General features: G+C 43.7%; 1 protein-coding gene across 1 annotated transcript in view; it reads left to right on the top strand.

Moving 5' to 3' along the window:
* Nucleotides 1-18,274, top strand: part of GALNT2 (polypeptide N-acetylgalactosaminyltransferase 2) — an 810,495-nt gene that overhangs the window by 381,844 nt on the left and 410,377 nt on the right. The gene's annotated exons all lie outside the window — the stretch shown is intronic.

The raw sequence follows: 18,274 nt of genomic DNA, 5'->3' as shown, positions 1-18,274 counted from the left end.
TTAATAAAGAAAAAATGCAGGAAATGAAGGCAAGTCATGGACCTAAGGCAGTTAAACAAATACATCAATAAGCAGTTGTTCAGAATGTTTTCTCTCCAAGAGATTCTCTTATTAATAAACAAGAGAGATTTTTTAGCGGCTCTCGATCTCTTGGACGCATACTTTCACATCTCCATTCATTCAAAGCATTGCCAATTCCTAAGGTTTGAGGTGGCTGGGGTTCATTACCAGTTCAAGGTTTTGCCATTCGGCCTTCGCTCAGCTCTCTGAGTCTTCACAAAATGCATGGCTCCTGTAGCGGCCTGAGGCGACAAGGACACCAGGTTTACCCCTACTTGGACGACTGGCTGGGAAAAGGGGCGACACGTCACTCTGCCAGAAAATCTATGCAGGCCTGTCCACGGCTCTTCAAATCTCTGGGGTTACAGCTCAACGTGGAGAAGTCACATTTGGTTCCAAACCAAAAGTGTGTGTTCTTAGGAGGTCTTCTAGACACAAGTCTAATGAAGGCATATCCCACTTCGGAACGCAAGCTCAAGATCATGCGCTTAGCATCCTTCCTACGCGCAAAAGAGTTCACTTCTGTAAGAGTATTCAAATCCTTTCTGGGAATGCTGTCATCATGCATCCCGTTGATTCCAAATTGTCGGCTGCACAGTTGGATTTGCAGTGGGTGCAGATCCACGGTTCATTCGAGGACGTCATCTCCCTCTCTCAGACGATAAAACACTCTCGGTCATGGTGGGAGAAGGAAAGCAATATTTCCCTGGGACTTTCGTTCCAAACAATTCAACCTCATTACATTATGATGACAGACACCTCAATGGAGGGTTGGGGAGCATCCTCAGGAGTTGCAAATTCACGGATAATGGTCCATTCAAGAAACACGTTCACATATCAATCTCTTAGAACTGAAGGCAGTGTTTCTGGGACTGCAGGCTTTTCTTCCCAGAATCCAGGGGTTCTCCATTCTAGTAAGAGCAGACAATACTATGACAATGTTTTACCTTGCCAAACAAGGGGGCACCAGGTCTCTCACATCGGAACAGGCTCAAGAGATTTGTAGATGGTTAATTTATCACCACATAACACTGCAGATAGAGCATGTCCCGGGCGTGGACAACGATGGAGCAGATTCTCTAAGCAGAACCACTTACCAGTGTCACGAATGGGAATTAAACTACCTTCAGTTGAAGTGTGTCTTCAAGTTGTGGGGCACTCCAAAACTGGATCTGTTTGCAACAGAAAATAACAGGAAGTTTGAAAGGTTCGCCAGCAGATTCCCTCAGAAGAATTCTTGAGGGAACGCTCTACAGATGCAATGGACGGGAACATTTGCCTATGCGTTTCTACCGTTTCACTCATCCTGTGAGTGTTAAACAAGATGAAGCAAGAACCATGCCATCTAATTCTCATAGGTCCGGCATGGCCGAGGCAGTTCTGGTACACTGAGCTTCTCCTGTGTTCGATATCCCCACACATTCTCTTCCCTCCACTACCAAACTTACTCTCGATGAACAAAAGCCAAGTTGTTCATCCTCAAATAAGGTCTCTAAGTTTGTCAGCCTGGAACCTCTAGACTATGAATTTGCAGACTTAAACATCTCGCAGGATTGCAGGTCTATTCTGCAGCGAGCTAGAGCTCCATCCACTAACATGGCGTATGTTGCAAAGTGGAAGAGATTCTGTCATTGGTGCAAAGAAAAGGGATTGCATCCTTTCCAGTCCACTCCAGATCTAATTTTGCCCTACTTACTACACTTAGCCAAGTCTAAATGAGCTCACTCATCAAACAAGGTACACCTGGCAGCAATCTCTAGGTCTCGTAGGAGGTCAGGTGAACTTTCTTTGTGGTCGACACAAATGGTTAAGGAGTTTATGAAAGGACTCTTCAGGTTTTTCCCACCCTTAAAACGCCCTGCAGTTCCATGAGAACTAAATACAGTTCTGGCTCAATTAATGAAATCACCTTTGGAACCCATTCATAAACCGGATTTGAAATATGTTTCTTGGAAGGCGGCTCTTCTCTTAGCCCTCACATCGGCGAGAAGAATAAGTGAGATTCAAGCTTTCATGATTGCTGAACCTTTTTCTCCAAATCAGGCAGGATAAGCTTATCTTGAGGACAAATCCTGAATTCATCCCTAAAGTTCCAACTTCATTTCACTTGAATAAACCAGTTGTACTTTCCACGTACTTTGGGAATCCACCTTCCAACGCTGAAAGAGCATTGCACTCTTTAGACATGAAGAGATGCATCAAGTTCTACATGCACAGAAGTAAAACTTTCAGAAAATCTGATCAGTTGTTTGTGTCTTTTACATCACCCAGAAAGGTTCAAGCCCTTTAGAGAAACTATAGCACGTTGGATTTCTTCAGCGATTGTGTTCTGCCACAGCAAGGCTGGCAAACCTTTATCTCCGAAAGTATCTGCGCACTCAACGAGGAAGATGGCAGCTTCTACAGCTTTGTTTGCCAGTGTGTCGCTTCCAGACATTTGTAGAGCAGCAACATAGTCTAACGTGCACACATTTACTAAGCATTACCGCTTGGACGGCATGGAAAGAGGATGCTGCTGTGGGTCAAGCTGTCCTGAGACATCTGTTTGCCTAAGGTACTGTGTGTGTTTGTATGTGTATATATATATATATATATATATATATATATATATATATATATATATATATATATATATATATATATATATAATGTGTGTGTGTGTATATACATATATGTTTTAAATTTAGTCTCATATATTTGGTTGTCACAGCTATGAATTGTTTATGGGGAGTTTTAATGCATACTTCATAATGTTTATCATGTGTACAATATGTCTTTTATGGTAAAAGAAGGGCTTCACCTAGCCGCACGCAATGGTTCTTACACTGCTAACTACTCTGATACAAGCAGGTGAATCTATGAAAGATTCAATACTGGAGAAAAAACAAGTTACTTAGCTGTACACTGTGGTTCTCCAGTATTGTTCTCTTTCATAGATTCAAATGCAGCCCTCCCTCCTCCCCGTCTAGGCTTGACACTTCTGATCTCATGCTATATCTTTACCTTTGCACACTTGTGCGTGAAATCTGAGGTCTGGTGGCTGTGACTGGGGGGCTGAGGTCTAGGGCTGGTCTGTGATTGGCCGAAGTTTGGGCATACATAAGGAGACTGACAACTTCCAAAGTTTGTCTCTCCTTCTGGATGTTTCTCATGTACTTCTATGGTGGTACTTTTCTAATTACTGTGAGACTCCCACCATGACGACGGGGAAGATACAAGCATGTGAACCTATGAAAGATGACAATACTTAGAGAACCACAGTGTGCAGGTAAGCAACTTTTTTTATTGGTACTGCGCCTCATATTTGAGGTTTGTTTGGGCATGATCTTCAGAGGCTTTCAGGAGCGGCATCACTAAGGATGCCCGGGGGAGTGAAGGGGGTGGCTAGACTTAATCCCCTTAAGTAAGCAAAGTGGGTTGCTCATTTTGATTATGTGCTTGACATGCACAACCATGTATGAAAATCTAGGATGAAGTTTAAACTCTGCAAGGGTCTAAGATTCTAGAACGGTGATCTTCAAGCTTATCTATAATAAAAGCTGGCTATGATCAATGACAATCTTCCCAATCTAAAACAAGCATCATCACTGTTAAAACCATATTAAACAAAATGACATCAGTCACCAGCCCATGCAGAATTACCAGGTGAGATCACCACGGCCAATCTGATACGAAGATCATCACTAATGTCATAAACCCTTAACAATATGTAATGCCTCCACCTGAGCATTAAATAACAGCCACCGCATCAAGTACCCTCTCTGGTGCCAATGAAATGTCCGCAATAAGTCTTCCCATTTCAGAACATCATTCAATTTGCGGTTTCTCCATGCATCAGCATCTGAACGAACACAAATATACCCAGACAAAGGTCTGTTGCTTTCTCACAAACTCTTTTGTTGTGCAATACCACATTTTATGTTTTAGTAAATACATGTTTGATTCCCAAACATCTGCACTCATCATTTTAATCAACCTCACATGAAAATGTTTTGCCTCTCATGCCAACTATGCCCATAACATGCTAACTAGAGTGTCAATGAGTCCTAGCCACCATTGTGTAAATGATTCCCATAACGTGTCATGACTTGCCATTATGTCAATGACGGTACCATTAGACCAGGTGTGGGCACATTTATGCCAGGGACGCTCAAAATATGTTAAGGTGGGCCTCTAGTATGCTAAAGTGCCATGTTTAGTCGAAGGTTGACCAGAATTAGTCAGGAAAAATGACAGCTGCATTATCCAAGACCCACCATTATGGCAATTGTGATACCACTGTGATTGTGCCAGCCATTAGCCCATATGGCAGAGTTGCCATCAAGTGCCAGGGATTTCTCCCAGGAAAGGTCACTGCCTGTCTGGGATGGCCTGCCTACTACATGTGTCCTCGTGCACATCACACATAGACCACACCCTATACAGGCCCACCCACGTGCAAGCCTCACACTCATTGCAAGTGAGGCATCCATTGACGCCCACTGGGCTAAGTTCGCGCGATACAAGATTCCCCTCATTCATTCATCCATCTGCTACCACTCTGGTCCCTAATCTTCTCTATGTCTGAGCCACTTCGTCATCTAGCTCGGACACTTTCACTTGGGGTTCCTAGTCCCACAGAAGATGTGTCAAGTCTACCACTGCATTCTTGTTTTCCACACTTCGGTTCATATATGCATGCACTGTTACTGACTGTGTGGCCAATCGCCATTAGTTATGCTGGATGCCAACATCCAAGAGCTTAGGTAACTCAGCTTGGGACACTCTCCGTGTGGTACTCTGCTGGGTGACATAAAGTGCTATTAGCTTATGAGCTACTAACTGGAGGCACCTAATGTAGATGATGTCATAGATATTGTGGAACAATAATGGGAAGGAATGCCTCTAACACATGATAAGTTGGTTTTTTAAATGGGATGTTTCTAGTACTTGTGATGGTGGTGCTGTAAATAATGTATGTGGATGAACAAAATACTGAAGATGTGAAGTGAGGAGTGACTATCAGTGGATTATATGCATGATTATATAATCATGCATAGAATTTTAGGTCCCTGCTTTCTTAATGGGGCAAATGAGAGCTGAAAAAGACACAACTGTGGAGAATTAGTTCACACAAATGGTTCTCTTCTTTTCTCCAGTTTGTTCAGTTCACCAAGAATAATAATTTCCCGAGATAACATTCGCCTCTTTGGTAAATATTCAGTGTAATGGTTAAGAAAGTCAGATCTCCTCTTTTCAAGGAAGGGTAATGTATCATGCTGAAACTTGGTTTTTCAAAAGTTAGACTAGAATGGATATTCATGAGGATAGAAAATATTGCTTAGTTGACTTGATTGCTGTGCAAGTTGTGTTTTTGTATAACTGATAGACCTCCTCAGCATTTGCTTTGTCTCTCCCTTCTAAAGATGCCTGAGAACTGTTTCCTTCATTATAGGCTGACTAATCAAGCAAGCAGTACTTGTATAGTGCGACTAATCACCCAAGAGGGGTTTTTAAGCGCTGTTCTGCAAGTATCATTCGAAGAACCCGGTATAAGTCCCTTCCTGAAGTGAGTCAAGGAGGGTGAAGTATGGAGGTGGAGGGGAAGGGTGTTCCAGGATTTGCCGGCGTTGTGGGTGAAGAAGTGTCCTACGGTGTGGCAATAGTGGATTTGTGGTAAGGTCGAGGTGAGCAGAGGTTCGTGGAAGGCAGATGGAAATTCAGGCGGTGGTTGATGTAGGCATGGGTCAGAAGCTTGAAGTGGCATCTTTTCTGGATGGGGAGCCAGTAGAAGTCTTTCAAGTCCTCGGTGATGAGTCCTCTTGGACAGGTTGAGGATCAGTCTGGCTGCTGCATTCTGGATAGTCTGGAGTCTTTTCAGGAGGTTGGTGGTGGTGCCTGCATAGAGTGCTTTGCCGTAGTCCAGTCGTCTGGTGATGAAGGCCTGTGTCACAGTCTTGGTGTTGATGGGTAGGCAACTGAAGACTTTCCGGAGCATGCAGAGAGTACGGAAGCAGGCTGAGGAGACAGCGTTGACCTGCAGTTTCATGAAGAGTTTGCTGTCCAGGATGATGCAGAGGCTGCACGCGTAGTCTTTCAGCGCGGGGGTGGGTCAAAGTTCTGATGGACACCAAGAGTTGTTCCAGAGAGAGATGTGTTTGCTGAAGTACAGAAGAAATTTAACCATGTTTCTTTGATGAACATGATGTCAATGTTGGGGTAGAGGAATGGATTGTCAATTTAATTATAATGAGCATTTGCTGATGGTACTGTGGCATTTGTATGTAACAGGGAGCATCGATTGTTGTTGGAGGTATTTGTGATACTTTGTTTCTTTAGAGTTTGTGACTTGTTTGAAGTTTTACCTAGAATGGGGGAGTCATATTGAAATCAATATTTGGCTGTTTAAAGTACATATTTTGAAGGAGATTTGTTGCTCTGGATAAAACAGGTTGAAAGACGTGATTATCTAGCAAAATATTTATATCTTGTGAGACCTCATTTAGCATTTAGCACTGCCGACACACATTGTTGTGTAAGGCCCTGTGAAATCCTTGTGGTATTCTAGTTTCCTTGGGCTTATAATAAGTTAAGCAGCGATCGCTTTTTTAAGATGGACTTTGTGTCGTACAGTTACTTGTTCTCTTCATGCGCCTCAAAAATTGAACAGAGGTTATTATATGGTTGGATGGCCAGCTGCAGGGCAGAATGTCTGAATGCCCAACAGATTCCCATGTTCTGTTGTGTGAGATGGGACCCGGGCCACACCCTCAGTGGGGTTTGCTGCTCCACACATCCACCATATGTCACCAGACACGAACTGTGCCTCACTTTCCTGCCATAAATAAATTGTTACAGAGAGGGAAGACAACAGACAAAGGTTTACGCTTTTAAACCACCTAAATATTTTGGAGTACTGTTGGAGTAGCATCTACCAGAATTGGCTCTCGGTAAACATCCACAATGCTGTGAGGTAAGCTTAATACTTCTGCCTACTGTCTGCTCAAGCTGATGCTGGCAGTGCAGGGCATAGCCCTAGGAACACAGGGCAGACAGCCCTTCACCCCAAAAATATCCAATTACACTGCACCAGATCTATTTTCTAGTCTACAAACCGGGGGAATGCCACACACTGACTAGTTAGTGGTGCCAGATTAATAAAGTAGCACTTACTGAAAATTAGGAGCTGGCTGCTGGTGTAATTAGACCACCAAAGGGTACTCCCTACCAACTATGTGCCAATCCTACCTCTAAATGGTACCCTTCTAACAGCAACACTACTGTAAGGAGTTGGAGAATTAGTTGAGAGGGAAGTACCCACCTCAAGTAATGATCACAGTCCTTATCAAGCCCCTGGACCTAGGCAAAATTTGATACTGACCATGAGGGAGCGCTGGTAAGATACACCAGCCAGGTTCATCCTGGTCAAATATTTTTCCTTCTGACCCAGTCCTCCACAGTTGTACACTTCTAAAGCCCCCCATGATCTCAGGGGAGGCACTTGGAGACGCCCATGTTGGCATGCAGAGTCCTGTTCAGGTCCAGTTGCCCTTGATCAGCTATGCAGTTGCAGGATAGGCATCTTGTAGCTTGTTGTATCCCTTTAGTTTGAACAGGAGATCAGCCTAATGACTGTTGGAGTCTGCTCCTTTGTTCTGGGTACAAAAGGGAAAGCAGGTCCAGTCCTTTAGCTACCTTCTCAGGTCTCAGACATCAGATTCAATCCTCTTCAGATCTTCCACAGTTCCTGTAGTGTTCTGAAGTGGGTGCCTGGAGATGACACACGTATGCCTGGTACCAGCTAGTGGGTGAGAATGACCCCTAGCCTAGGTACAGCCTAACCAATGAGGTAAAGGTTCCATGGGTTAAGCTTACCCACTTTGGCCATTTTCAAGTTTTACTGAAGTCTTCCACCACACTTAAGTTGGGCTCTGAGGGATGGGAATATGTGTGGGACGCGTAATGTGATAATCCTGGTGTCTTCCACATCTAACACTAAAATGCTTTTTGGGGCAGTTCCTGTACCCGCAACAGCCCCAGTCTGGTAGAACAAAGCAGAGTTTTCAACAACCAGACAGTGGATACTGACAAGTTGAATTGCCCTCCTATCTTCTTCCTTTGAAGGGCTCCCCAAATGTTATGCATAAACCTAGTTGACCTGTTAAACATGATTTGACACTGTAATCTCAAAAAGAGGCCCACTGTGATTTGGGCCTGTCTTTTTGAGAGGCAGGGGGGCAAAAGAAGGGTCCTGACCAAGTGTCTGCTAACATTTGCCTGTGACAGAGGAGGCCTCTTGGAAGTGCTCCCAAGTGTGTCCACTGCTCTATAACACTAGCAAGCAATTTGTTTTTGTTTTTTGGGCAGTGCGAGCATATTTGTAACATATTAGATGATATACAAACCTACAGCAATTGAATGGTGGGATTAAATAAGTTTGAGTTGCAGTAATTGTGGTGTCGGGCAGGATGTCTCATGCTCTTGCTCTTCACTGTATGATGTTGCTGGGTGATTCATAATACCAAGATGATAGGAAAGCAGTGTTTTGCAGAGGGTTAGAAGTCCCCCTTTCAGCGTGTCCTCCCACAGAGTGCATTGCCATGTACGTCTTAAACAGCACCCATATGTCACTTGGTTGGCAGCTGCTGGCATCAAGAGCTGGTACTCTCTTTGGTGCTCATGGCAGCATGCTACATCTGTAAGCAAGTGGTCAATAAATGATGCCTCATTCCAACCCTAATGCTTGGCTATACTGTGTTTTACGAACTGCAGCATTAAAGCAATCAGTTTGCGTGTGCTGGTTGGGATGTCTTTAACGTAGCCCAAAAGGGCCACTATAGATATTCATGAAGGGTATCATGGTGTCTGCTATTTCTTCTATTTTTGTAAATACCAGGCACCAAAATGTGGCTATTTCTTGGACATTGCCAGGCTAGATTCAGGAAGAATGAGGAAAAGATAAAGAGAAATAAGTTACCACAAGAACACCTACAAAATCATATTCCAAACCAGATAAACTACGAACTGAAGGGCAGAACACATAAGGAAAGTCTGAGAGCCTCACCGAAGCTTAAGCAGCCAACACAGCAGATATTATGGACACCGTAATAAGAGTCACCAGGTAGCCATGATATCCTAAATAGAAGTAACATACGAAAACTCCTGGCGGTGATTTCTGACCTAAAGCAGATAAACACAACTAACTTATTGTCAGTTGAGTTCCTCTAAGCAGACCGAACAGACTCTAAGGAACAAACACTGACTACATGGCAATCGGCAGAAATAACTCGGCTAATGTTAAACAGCTCCCATCAATTTGTGGATTGGGGTATAAAACTATCTGTCCCAACAAGTCCTCGTTACCCCTCTCCTATGACAGAAATCTTTTCACATCAAATAAAGCGAGATTGTGATGATTCTCTGGAAAACAAACAAGTGTTTTCTATATTACAGAGTGCCAAAGGAAGCTCCAGTTCACAAGCAACCTTGGAAAGTAAAGTCATAGTTAGACATCCAATAAATAACTTAAAAGCAAATGACTGGAACTGGTTTCCAGGAATACTAGATACTGGCAATGGAGAATAACAAAGAAAAAAATGAGGAACCCTGATAAGAATGATATTCACATAATATCATGGAATATAGCCGGAGCAAAGAAATATCTTTAAGAAGGCCTTCCACTGCAAGATTGAGCCTTCTGTGACGTAATTGCCCTACAGGAGACGTGGGCAATGGAGGACCTTCCCATAGTTGGATTCACTCACTACACAGTGTTGGCAGAAAAATACAAGCAACTTGGTCGAGCCAAGGGCGGCCTGTCAGTTTACATAGCATTAGCCTTAAAAATTACTATGGAACAATTGAGCTCACTGGATTCAAGCATTCAATTTATTAGGCTTACTTACCTTAGTTCAGGCAAAGAGACATCAGTAATACTGATCAATTACTACACGCAGCCAAATGTCCAAAAAAAGAGGATAACAATGCTTTACTACTCAAACCCATTTCAGAACTATGGTGGGCGCTACCCACTTGGAACATAGTCCTAACTGGAGACTTCTATGCAAACTTGTTCCATACAACTGAAGAAGGTGAGATTTTGGAAGCGGATAATATCTTTTGGAGCATACGGCAACAGCTTTCAAACAAATCAACCAAACAGGATAAAATTGGGCAACAGTTGGTAACAGCTTTAGAATACCAGGGAATGTGTGTTATCAACGGAAGATCGGCAGAAGATACTCCTCCAAGATATACGTATCATGGACCAAGGTAACAGTCGATACTTGACTATACAATCAAAACGCTCCCACTAATGCCACTCCTAGCTCATTACAATATTGAATACACTACATTGAGCGACCACAGAATTCAGCATATTGTTTTCAATCTAAATTTAACACGTTTCCAATCTTTTGTACCCCAGGAAGGCAATTTGAACATAATAAATTTAAAACGCCTCCTTTGGTCAAATGGTAGCAACCAGGAGCAAACTAAAAGGACAAAAGTGATACTTGCTAAATCTATTGAAGAAAATACCAATATGGTACAAGCATGGTCAAAATTTTTGTTTGATCTACCACCTGCAAGAGTTCGCTCTAGTCAAAGATACCATGCATTAACCCACACATAGTACTATCAAGTGAAGACAAAAAATTTACAACAGTCATAAAAAACACGCTAAGGAAATTACGAACAAAAAACAGTAAAGTTATTGCATGGGTAGCATTTCGAGAGCATAGAAAACTCCACAAAAATGCTATGGGAGAACAAAAGAAGAAGACCAGACACTATCTGGATAAAACTCTTACACAATGCAAAAAATAATAACTCCAATAAATTCAGGCAAACAATAAATGAATTGAATCGGCCTAGAAATATATTAACTTCAAATGTACAGGAACAGGTATGGGTAAACTATATAAAGCAGAAATGTGTAATGGAGTTTCATCATTTCCAACAGACACAGATAATGCAGGATTATCCAAGTCATCGACCGCAACTAGGTGTTGACGACCAACTTACGTTAACAAAACATATGAAGGAGACCTTGGGTCCAACTTCGGAAACCAACATAACTAATCTTCAATACACAGAAGATGTAATAAAAATCATAATAAATAAAAGTAGTAGTATCGGAGCACCGGGACCTAATGGAGTCCCGCAAGACTTTTTCAAACATGATCCAGCATTCCGGAGCTCTACACTAGAGACGCTCTACTTAAGTAAAAATTTTAAACCGCATTCCGGAGAGCTGGCAAGGATCCATCTTCACACCAATATATAAAGGGGGGAGAAAGAACAAATCCATCTAACTATAGGCTTATAGCCTTTTTGTATGTAGAATCAAAATATCTTGCCTCCCTGATTCTGGAAGATCTGGTTAATTGGTCAAATAAACTTGATCCCTGCAAACCAAACGGGCTTCAGAAAAGGGATAGGAACGATATCTAACATCTTGTCTGTCTCCCTAATTGCCGAGAAATGCAAGAAAAACAAACAGAATCTGCATCTCTGTTTCATAGATTTTAAAGCCGCGTTTGATAGTGTGGACCGGCAGCTCCTGTGGACCAAACTGCGAACATGGAACATTCCAGAAAGAATTCTAAAAGGCCTAATGTTATTTTACTCTACACCCCCACCCATTTAGCCGGACATACGCTTGACCCAATCTTCACCTCCAGCAAGCACATCTCCTTCGATCACACCACAGCTCTCCACTGGACGGACCACAGCTGTGTTCACTTCAACTACAAAACCTCCTCGACCCACAACCCCCCACAACCTATTCCACGAAAAAACTGGAACAAAATCACCACCGACCAACTCCTCACATCGCTCAATCAAAACCCTCCCGCCCTCTCATCGGACCCAAACCAAGCGGCCACCAAACTCAAACAATGGATCACTCACAGCGCTGACGAACTAGCACCCTTGAAAAACCACCAAACCAAACAGGGCAGCAAAAAAGCCCCCTGGTTCAATGAAGACCTTAAGAAATCCAAGAAACTATGCCGTACTCTCGAGAAAACATGGAGAAAAAACCCAACCACTGACAACCTGACCACCCTCAAGACAACCACCCGCAAACACCACCAACTGATCCGATCCACCAAGAAGTCCGCATTCAAGGATCGACTCGACAACAACGCCCAAAACAGCAAGGAACTATTCAACATCGTCAAAGAATTCACCAACCCCACCACAGCCTCAAATGACATCACTCCCTCCCAAGAACTCTGCGACTCCTTATCCTCTTTCTTCTATTACAAAATCGCCCACATACATAACAGCTTTGAGAACACTTCCAAAGAACAGTCCACTCCACCCACCTCCGAACCTAAACCGCCCCCTAACATCCTTAACGCCTGGAACCCAATCACCACTGAAGACACCATCTGCCTAATGAACTCCATCCATTCAGGCTCGCCAACCGACCCCTGTCCCCACCACATCTTCAACAAAGCAGACTCCATCATCGCACCCCATCTCCGTGATGTCATCAACTGCTCCTTTAACTCAGCTACCTTCCCAGAGAGCTGGAAACACGCCGAACTCAGCGCACTCTTGAAGAAACCCACAGCGGACCCCTCTGAACTCAAGAACTACCGCCCCATCTCCCTCCTCCCATTCCCTGCCAAAGTCATTGAGAAAGCCGTCAATAGACAGCTCACCGCCTTCCTTGAATCCAACAACTCCCTCGACTCCTCACAGTCCGGCTTTCGAGCCAAACACAGCACCGAAACTGCCCTTATTGCAGCGACAGAAGACATCCGAACACTACTGGATAACGGAGAAACAGTTGCCCTCATCCTACTTGACCTCTCCGCCGCCTTCGACACGGTCTGTCACAGCACCCTCATACAACGCCTCAGCAACATCGGCATACAAGGAAAAGCCTTAGATTGGATCATCTCGTTCCTCGCCGGGAGAACCCAGAGAGTCCGACTCCCCCCATTCAAATCAGAGGCCACCGAAGTCATCTGCGGAGTACCACAAGGATCATCACTCAGTCCCACCCTCTTCAACGTTTACATGAGTCCCCTTGCATCCATCGTGCGACAACTTAACCTCAACATCATCTCCTACGCTGACGACACCCAACTGATCCTTTCCCTTACCAAAGACCCTAACACCGCCTAAACCAATCTTCATGAAGGCATGAAAGAAGTAGCCGAATGGATGAAAAACAGCCGCCTAAAACTTAACTCAGACAAAACGGAAGTCCTCATCCTAGGATCATCCCCCTCTGCCTGGGACGACTCATGGTGGCCATCGGCCCTGGGCACGGCACCCATACCCACAGACCACGCACGTAACCTGGGCTTCAGCCTAGACTCCTCCCTCTCGATGACCAGACAAGTCAACGCCGTCTCATCCTCTTGCTTTAACGTACTTCGTATGCTCAAAAAAATCTTTTGTTGGATCCCCAACGAAACAAGAAAGACTGTCACCCACGCTCTGGTCACTAGCCGACTGGACTAGGGAAACACCCTCTACGCCGGAACCACTTCCAAATTACAGAAAAAACTCCCAACGCATCCAAAACGCATCAGCCAGACTCATATTGGACATCCCGCGCCAAGCTCACATTACCGGTCACCTGAAAGACCTCCACTGGCTTCCCGTCACCAAGAGAATAACGTTCCGTCTCCTCACCCACGCACACAAGGCCCTCTACAATCTAGGACCCGAATGCCTCAACACACGACTGTCCTTCTACACACCGACCCGCCAACTAAGATCCTCCAATCAAGCCCTCGCTGCAGTTCCACGCATCCAAAGATCCACCATGGGAGGAAGATCCTTCTCCTACTTGGCGGCCAAAACCTGGAATTCTCTCCCCACACACCTCCGCCTCACCCAGAACCACATTTCCTTCAGGAAGGAACTTAAAACCTGGCTATTCGATAAATAATGCACCCCCTTCCCCCAAGCGCCTTGAGACCCTCTGGGTGAGTAGTGCGCTATACAAATTCCTGAACTTGAACTTGAACATGGGTAAGAGTTAACCTAGGGAACGGATCAAAAGTTTAAAGAAAAATATTTACGAACAAAGGCTTGAAGCAGGGATGTGTTTTGGCCCCTCACTTATTTTACCTGTTCATATTAGATCTGTCAGGAAAACTTAACACAACCAATTCACACTCTCCACACCTTGGTACATTCCTTCTTTCGCTTCTTGCATATGCTGATGACATTGTTCTAATCAGTCTAACAAAGATCGGTTTATCGTGATTAATTAAAACACTTGTAGAATTCCTAACAGTAAACAAACTAGAACTTAATACAATAAAAATGAAAACTATGCTTATTAGTAACCGGGCTACAAAACAATAGAACACCTGGCTAGAAGGAAAGTGCATAGAAAATTTAACTAGTTACAAGTATCTAGGATTTTACATGGATAACAGACTGACCCATTGCAATCATAGGAACTATATGGCTCGACGGGCAAGCTCACTAACTTTTGCCTATAAGCCACTGGCAAAGAAATTGGAGGGGCCATCATTTAGTCCACTGATATCGGTTATGACAGCTAAAACTCTCCCACCCTTACGTATGCAAGTGTGGCCCTCTATGGAAAAGATGCAGTTATTCTTAACAACACAATAACCAGTATCTTTAAAAAGGTCTTTCAGCTTCCTCAGACTGCGTTGCCAGCTCAAGTGCACCTGGAGTTTGGCCTAATTAATGAAACAGTAGGCCGACTCTACTCTACAATAAAAGTGTGGTATCTGATTGAACAAAACTTGGGTAATTCCAAGCTTAATATGCTCTGTGGTATGAACTAGAGAATGTGAAGATCTCATCTTACACTGTTCATTTACACAATGCACTTGAAGCCACATGTACACTTGATCTGTGGAATCAAAATCTGTCCTTTCCAGCATTTAAGTCAACACTTAACAAAGCTGCTAAACTCCATTCTTTGTTATTGAACAAAAATACCTTCTGTAAAAGATCTCACTCATGGTCCGTAATAAACAACTACACAGTTCTCAAACCAGCGGCCTACTTGGGTCAGACATTTTCGGTCCAATTGAAAAAAAAGCTAATGGCGTTACGTTTTGGAACTTACACCTCTCTTTCAGACGCCCCAAGGTGGAATAAAAATATTACCTCAAAAGAGAGCCATCTGTGTGGTAACCATGAGGAAGATCTTATACATCTGATATGTGTATGTCCAAACCTCAATCTAGCATGAGTCACACTGTTAAAGGAAGCCTTCCAGATGAGAGTAATAAGATCTTGTAGGTCTGCTATTATTACAGGACTTGATCCGTCAGACCCTCGGATCAACTGTAAACTGGTTAATTTGCTTTACAAACACGAACAAGCTCTGAATCTTAAATATTTAAGTGAGGGTCAACTCATCGAAGAACAAATGTCTGCTGGAACCCAGACCCCCCTGTATGTCAGCTCATTGACTGAATTTACTGATGAACATACCCAGCTGGAATCACGCATGATCATTAATAGTCTACTGACTAGTAGTAAAATAAGATGTCTTGGACTTGATTACTCATTGATAATATTATTTTAATTGTAAAGAAAATTAATAAGTGTAACTGAAACTGTGAATCAAATTAAAACTTGTACAAATAATTTTAATACATAGAGTTTTTGAGAGAACTTTGTTAGTTGAGATTAGGTTCTTTTTTGTTTTTTTTAGTTGTGCGAAATTACATTGATGAAATAATTTTAAGTATGTTCTTAATCAAAGCTCTGAAGTTACTGTAATGATTTTAATTAATTGTACAGTTAATAAAAAAATCAATTAACTCGATTCAGGAAGTCGGCACCCTCGGGGCGCATCAGGTATCTCTGGCCCGGCCGGCCCATTTTGAACAGTTGAAAGGGAGTCCTGGACAACCTATGTAAAACCTTAACATGTATGAGGTGGTGCCTCTAGTTTGGGGAGAGTGCACTGGTCTGTGCGCAGCAAAGTCCACTGGCTGTCTGAGATGTGAACAACTGGTGCCAAAGTCTGCATTGTTGAGTAGAGTCTGGTAATCAGTCCAGCTCATGTAGTCTTGCCGGCTCCCGGGGAAAGGTGAGGAACGCTTATCTGCATGCACTGTGGAGCCGATACCACAGAAAGGCATTGAGGGGTGCATACATGGAGTTCCTTTCTATAGGTTCCTCAGTCCAAGAAATTGTTTATGCGGGTAGAGGTCTCCTAGTGTCTTCAGCTACATACGGTTCAGCTGTTAGCAGAACCGTTCCTCCCATGTAGGGTAGGGTCTGAATTTGCTCCAGCAGAAGTGCTGGTGAATAAAGTAGAGGAAGACAAGGCCTTACGTCAAAGCCTATTCGAGTCCCAGATTGTGCCTCGCAATGTATCAACCTTGCCCCTTTGTCATATTAGGGCTGAGCAAACTGCAGATTATAATGATCAATTATCAAGTTCAACCCCCTACTTATGGCACAAAGGGCTCAGGGTATAGCCACTGATGGGCAAATTGTGCCTGTGCACAGTAGTAGTAGAGTTCCATGTCTGGGGAGCTTTGACTGTCCTGGTCAAACAATAGGGTGAATATCTCCCATGCAAGGCTCAGCTGTCTGACTCCCCATGCTAGCACCATTACGAGGGACCTTAGATATGTGAGAAAGGTTGATAAAGAGATATACGAATCTTGGTAGGTTCACGATTTGGGCAATGGCAATTCTCCAACCATGGTCAAGGGTAACCCAATCCAACCCAGAACTAAGTCTTCTTACCAGGTGAGTAGTTCTCCCGCCACAATCCCCCCAGATCTCCACTGATCTAATCCCCAGGTATTTCACTGCAGAGCCAGCCCATCATAGCGGGAAATCTGTGGTGAATTGCAGCGTGGCAAGCATTAGAGGAAAAATAACTGATTCCTCCCAATCAATATTGACTGCAGCAAGAGCAAGTCCACAAATCTGAATAATTCTCACAAAATAGGTGCCAGATGCAACTCAGGATTTCTAACACAGACAGTGATGTCGCTGGCCTACATAGAAAGCACCAGCCTGGGCAAAGTAAAACTTAGTCTATGCCTGATATAGTGCTTTCGGAGATGGACTGCCAAGGGCTCACTTCCTATCGCATAGAGCACTGGGGACAGCAGGCAGCCATGTCTTGTGCCCCTACTAACTGGAAATGCAGGTGAGACTGCACCATATATCCGAGTTTGTGCAGCTTGTTGGGCATAGAGCAGCTCTAACCACTGGATGAAGCCGGAGCTAAAGCCAATGCATTGCACTAGGAAGAATAGGTATGACCATTCCAGTGAATCAAGGGACCCAGTTCCCCTTATCTCCTCCTTATGTAAATAGTGGATTCCCCGCTCTGTTTCCTTGTGATATTCAGATAGTTTGCTTTGGATCAGGGCTGGGATGAAGTAGTTAGTTTTCAGGCCCGCAGCTCCAGTTCCAAGTGCGCAATACAAGTCCTCTGTGTGAGAAGTTAGCCTGACATATGATGTCCACTAGTTATAGTGGGCACCTTGCACCAGTCTAATCAACCCTTATTGATGGTGGTTGTAAAGTCAACCTTATAGAAAGCTATCCTAGTGGTGCATTGGACCAGCAGTCATCAGGCTAAGACTTCAGAGCGTATTAAGCAAGTTGTTTTACCAATTATAATCCCTTGAGTACCAAATGAAAGGACACCGCACAAGGTATATATCAAATATATATGTATTTATTCTAAACACAACCCCTCTGCACTCTTTGAGGTCAGAGGTAAAAGTACAATACAAGTTACTCAATTAGCATACGATAAGTTGCACAGTATACGTTTTGCCCTAGGGGCCTCACAAACCATATACTAAAATAGTGATATTAGAACCACGTGAGAATTAGAAAGCAGGCCTGGGGCCTATGGAATTGCTGGAGCAACTCTAAACAACCAAAGGTTAGGAAGTAGGAGGCCCACAGGAAATGCGTGCAGTGTCTAAACACAGCCGTGGGTTCCCATTTACTTTCTATGGGAAACGAACAAGTTACAATTTTACAATTTAAGGATACTTCTGAATGGATTACGATGGAGCGCTTTAAGACTTAGACACTAGGAGGGCCAATACCCTCGAGACTACCAGAGTACTCGTGTTACCTCACCCACGGAAGCCGGGTGCATAGGTGTCTTTTGGTGTCTGGTTTTGTTGTTGATTTCAATGGAGATCTGCAAAGAAGTGCTGCAGGCCACCAGAGGAAAAGTGTCCGGGTGGATCCAAGGGTAGATCGAAGATCTGAAGAACCTGAA

This window comes from Lissotriton vulgaris, chromosome 6 (assembly GCF_964263255.1).
Source record: "Lissotriton vulgaris chromosome 6, aLisVul1.2, whole genome shotgun sequence".
NCBI lineage: Eukaryota > Metazoa > Chordata > Amphibia > Caudata > Salamandridae > Lissotriton > Lissotriton vulgaris.
This window is presented reverse-complemented; position numbering and strand designations above follow the sequence as displayed.